We start from the raw sequence: 5,082 nt of genomic DNA, 5'->3' as shown, positions 1-5,082 counted from the left end.
ATACACTTTTATATGTTTTATATGTTACTTGGAGGCTCTTGGAATGCTAAAAATGTTCCCAAATAAATTAAATTAATTTCTACTTCACTTTATCCCACTTTGGCTTATGGAACGTTTCATAGATATGCTCTACTTGGGGTTAGTGGAGGAATCCTGTATTTTATGTTGGTGATATCTTACAGTTTTTGTTTTTTCTTATGCAACTAACTTATGTCACTTAAAATGTTTTCAAGATTCATCCATGTCGTAGAATTGCACTTCATTTTTCTTTATTTCTGAGTAACACTCCATTGTAAAAATATACCATATCTCGCTTAGTCATTTTTCCACTGATGGATATTTGTTAGTTTAATCCTATGGATTTTGAAAAAAATTGCTGTAATGAATATTGGTTGACACATTTCTGTTTGCACATTTTATTTGATCTAATTGTACACCTAAGATCAGATTGATGGGCCATATAGTAGTTCTTTTTTTGTTTTATTTTGTTTTTTTAATCATTTTATTGGGGGCTCACACAACTCTTATCACAACCCCTACATACATCAATTGTATAAAGCACATTTGTACATTAGTTATCCTCATCATTCTCAAAACATTTACTCTGCACGTAAGCCCCTGGCATCAGCTCCTCATTTTACCCCCTTCCTCCCACTCCCCCCAAAAGAAGTTATTTTAAAATGACCTCTAACAGCTTAAAGACGTTTGGAGTGTTCTTTTCAGTTTGTCTGAAAAGCCCCGAGTACACGTGTTCCAGTTACCGGCACTTTTCTACTTTAAGCCAAAGCTAAGTATCTAGATACAGTTTCTCTTTGAAAACATCCCACAGCAATCCCCAGATAGTTAAAGCATCAGATATCACCTTTGCCTACAGATATCTTCAAAGCAAAGGTTCCAAGTGCTGTCGAAGAACCTTATAAAAGCAGGTGCTCGTGCTTCTGGTTCAGCTGTGACTCCAGACAGCATCCAAAGATGAATTCTACCAACCTCATCTCTGGGTTTTATGGAGACTTGCTTTACCCTTCTGTGTTAGCCTCTTAAGGTTACTGCAGCAACCCTAAGAGGGCACAAGAAAGGGCAACATATAGTAGGTCTATATGTAACTTTTAGAGGACCCACCAAACTATTTTCCACAGTGACCATATTATTTTATATTCACACTAGCATTGCATGAGAGCATTCCCATAGAGTTTCTCTATAACAGAGTTATAGTATAATATAGGGTGTAGAGGGTCTCTCTACCCTCACCAACACATTTCTTTCCACTTGTTCTGCTCTTTGGAGAACAGTTGCTTGAACCCAAGGTTGGCCATACACCTATGAACCCAGACTCAACATGGAAAGAGGAGTTGCGCACTTCACATTGACTGCCTTCAACATCTGAACCAAGTCACCGAAAGATCCTGAAGCACTTATCAATGAGATATCAACTAAAGAGAAACCTCAGTGAGCCATAGCAAACTGAAGAAATGTTTCAAACTAAAATCATGACACAGCAGAACCCATGAGTAGTCTAGCAGATGTGTAATACTATATGAAATGGTTTCGATGTGCTAATATGTGGAAACCATCTGACATTTGAAAGAAATACGGTGCTCGGTCCACCTCAGTACTTAGAAGCCTTAGAGCTTTACTTCCCGTCCATATGTAATTATGCAATAAACCCATTTTCTTTAAATGCTGCAAGAGTATCTATTACTAGCACCCAGAAAAGCTCAACTAAAACATTTGGTAAGAATTTTAGCAAAACAGTGACATCATTTCAAAGAGGCTCAATGTTTCTGGGGTACCCTGGATTGCTTTTTCAGAGTCCGTTCATTCTCTGTATCAAGAAAGGTAAGGAGAGATTGCTTTTGCCTCCTGGATCTGATAGCTGACTTTTCCTGCTCATTAAAATCTCCTCTGTGTTCCCTGCTTTCAGAACCATCTGGGAGCCAAGCTCTTCAAATAATGAATTAAATAAGAAACCAGGCACCGTCCAGCCTGCTCAGCTAGCAGATTCATCATCTCTTGGGTATTTTATTTCTGAATGTAGCATTTTAACACAGTGATGGGACCAGTAATAAAGATGATTAGAGTATAGATATGGAATACTTTTCTATTTTCAATCCAGAGTAGTATAGTCATCCTGTAAATATCTACCATATCCAAAACTTTGACCAACATTGCCATTCTCCCCACGTTATTGAGTTTTCATTATTATATACATTAATTTATTTTAATTAGACGATCATATTTTATGATCCAAGAAGTATGACAAAAATCCTGAATTCTAGAGCTTGAGACAGACAATACTGGATGATTACACTACAGTATACTAAAGATGTACGTAGGCAGAGGTTGGCAAACTTTTCCCTAAAGGATCAAATAGTAAATATATTAGGTTTCATACACCATATAGTCTCTGCCATAACTATACAATGCTGTCAGGAAAAACTAGCACAGACAAAAAGCAAATGGATGGGTGTGACTGTTCCAATAAGCTTTTATACAGGAAAATATGTAACTGACACACTTCATTTATTCAACCATTACAAACCCATTGTGCTCCTTTCGTTGTTCTATGTATTCGGGCATAGCAGCAACTAATATATTAAAACACACACACACACATTTCCCACACAGACCTTGTATTAGAGTGGAGAAAATGGATGTTGAGTAAAATAAACAAAAGATACTTTACGCTCGGCTAACTTCCATGAAGAAAAGCCTCTCGGGAAGAGGTTTGAAGAGTAAGGAGTGCATTACAACTCAGTTAAGGTCACCGTCACCGGAGAAGGCCTCACCCGGATGGTGACTTTGAAAAGCAGACTGGAAGGAAAGGGGAAAGCTGACCATCTTGAAATCAGGAGGAGGAGCGTCTCCGCGGAGTGAAAAACCACTGACAAGATCAGGAAGCAGGAGGGTGTCCGACAGGCCAAGGGTTAGTGAGAAGGCTCACGTAGCTGGAGCCAAGTCAACGGGGGAGAACATTTTAGATGAGTCCACCAGCGCCAATGGTGCCAGGGCAGCCAGTCACCATAGTGTTGTCCGTTCCAACCTATCACCACCCTTCACACAACAAAACAAACCATCACCTGCTCCTGCACCATCCTCACAATTGCTTTTATGTCTGAGCACACTGTTGCAGCCACCCTAGACCACAACAGGTCAGAGGAATACCATTGACTTGCCACTCGAGAATTTTAGGCAGAGGAACAACTTAATCTGACAGTTGGGCTGAGACCCATAAGATTGGCAGTTTGAAACCACCAGCTGCTCTGAGGGAGAAGTATTGGGCTTTCTACTCTCATAAAGAGTTAAGTGTCTCAAAAACGCAAAGGGGCAGTTCTACCCTGTCCTATAGGGTTGCTATGAATTGGCATTGACTCAATGGCAGTGAGTTGGTTTGCTTTCGATCATATTAAAAATATAGAGTGGGGTACCAGAGCAAAAATTAGGAAGTGAGTTAGAAGGTTATGTAATAATCCAGGGGAGAAACAATGTGTGGACTGAAGCCAAGTGTGGGCATTAGGAGCTGCCAAGTGATACCAATGAGATAGTAAATTCACATTTGAGGACAAAGGCATGTTCCCAGGATGAAGTGACATCTGAACTAAGATTTGCTGGATAAACGGGAGGTATCTAAGGGCCAAACTTGGGGAATCACGTGCGGATGGCAGTGGACAGCGCTCTGGGTGTGAGGTTAATAGGTCAGCAGCCTCCCCCGAGGATGGTGCTCCCATGAAACATAGGCTCCTACCAACCCGCATTTACACAAACACGCCCAGACTCTACAACCACTGTCACTGAAGTGAAGCGGATGATAGAACAATGTGTGATCGGGTCACTGTTGGAGATTGTGAGGCATCACGAGTTTACTTTTATGCCCTCACTAATGTACTCAGTCAAGCAGGGTTCCGAGAGGCGAGAAAGACATTTGTACGTGTCCAGCTGTCTTTCAGAATGCTCAGCGGAAATTCTAGGAAAGGATCCTAAAGGAAATCACCTGAAGCAGACTGGCATCTGGCCAAGGATACCAAAGCTGGCACCCACCCCTGGGAAGTTGCCAAAGTCCTGGAACAACTGAATGTGGTGGGAAGCGAGGGTCTCTCCTGAACATTAGCTTAGAGGAAATATTTTAACCTAGAAAGACCACACGGCTTGCTCACAAGGCTTGTCTATGTGGCTAGGAAATAACTCAGAAAAGGAGGGAAGAAGCCTCTCCCTCTCATCTGGGGAGGAATGCACCCTGAATTAGGGGAAGAGAAAAACTGTGTGTTTCATTTATTCTATAAGGTGGTGCCACTTGGGACTGTGGAGAAATTTGCCCATAGGAAAACACACGGGGCCGCCGTTTCTATCTGTCGGTGAACTTTCAGAGCGTGTCTGTGTGGTGTAGCTCTTGCTGTGCCGCTTTCACCCTCTCTGCCAAATGAAATGAGTGTGAGAAGGTGAGACTTTACAGTCTGTCCCACTTGTGCATTTTGAAGTGGAGGTGTTGAGAGATTCTCTTGCTGCTTCGTTTTAAAGTTTCTCCTCCATTTCTTTACTCTCTGCCTTCTTCTACCCCTTACATGTACCCACCCCTCCCACCATGAATGTTTTTCTTGGCTTTCAGGAACTTTGAATCTCAACTTCAAAAGAAGCCTATAATGAAGCCTGGCTGATATTTAACAGACCCACCACTGCAGGGGCCCAGCCCAACTATTCCTTTGGCTCAACAGCCTGAGAGGACCGGTGAGTAGAGCACGGCTAACCCAGAGCATCCAAGTCTGTGGAGCCAAGATTCTGCCACCTGTTCACTTTGATGTTGGACCATCTGCCCTTCAGGGCAGAATACATGTCCTGGAGAGTTCTACCGTAGAACCCATTCTATGCCGTGCACCAGCAGGGTGTCCCCGCAAGCCCACCCTCTGCAGGATCTTTTACAGCGGGAATGTTGTGAAGCCCCTGTCATTGTTATATATTGTACTCTCTGCCCTCAGCTTCCCCAGCTACAAACTCAGGGGAATGAGGCAGAGAAGAGCCAGTGAGTCACTGAGGTGGTTGGTTTATTGTGCCAACCTAGCCGATAAACACATGTGGGGTTAATTGAAGGGC

At 42.4% G+C, this 5,082-nt stretch overlaps 1 protein-coding gene and 1 non-coding gene across 2 annotated transcripts in view; both read right to left on the bottom strand.

Annotated features, from left to right (window-relative positions):
• Positions 1 to 5,082, bottom strand: part of PAPPA2 (pappalysin 2) — a 350,680-nt gene that overhangs the window by 286,276 nt on the left and 59,322 nt on the right. The gene's annotated exons all lie outside the window — the stretch shown is intronic.
• LOC115872490 lies at positions 946 to 1,069 on the bottom strand. The gene has a single exon (XR_004047888.1). It is a non-coding gene; the product is annotated as a small nucleolar RNA SNORA26 (small nucleolar RNA).

The sequence above is a fragment of the Echinops telfairi genome, unplaced genomic scaffold (genome assembly GCF_000313985.2).
Source record: "Echinops telfairi isolate 266 unplaced genomic scaffold, ASM31398v2 ScPeMD7_7424;HRSCAF=8462, whole genome shotgun sequence".
Classification (NCBI taxonomy): Eukaryota; Metazoa; Chordata; class Mammalia; order Afrosoricida; family Tenrecidae; genus Echinops; species Echinops telfairi.
This window is presented reverse-complemented; position numbering and strand designations above follow the sequence as displayed.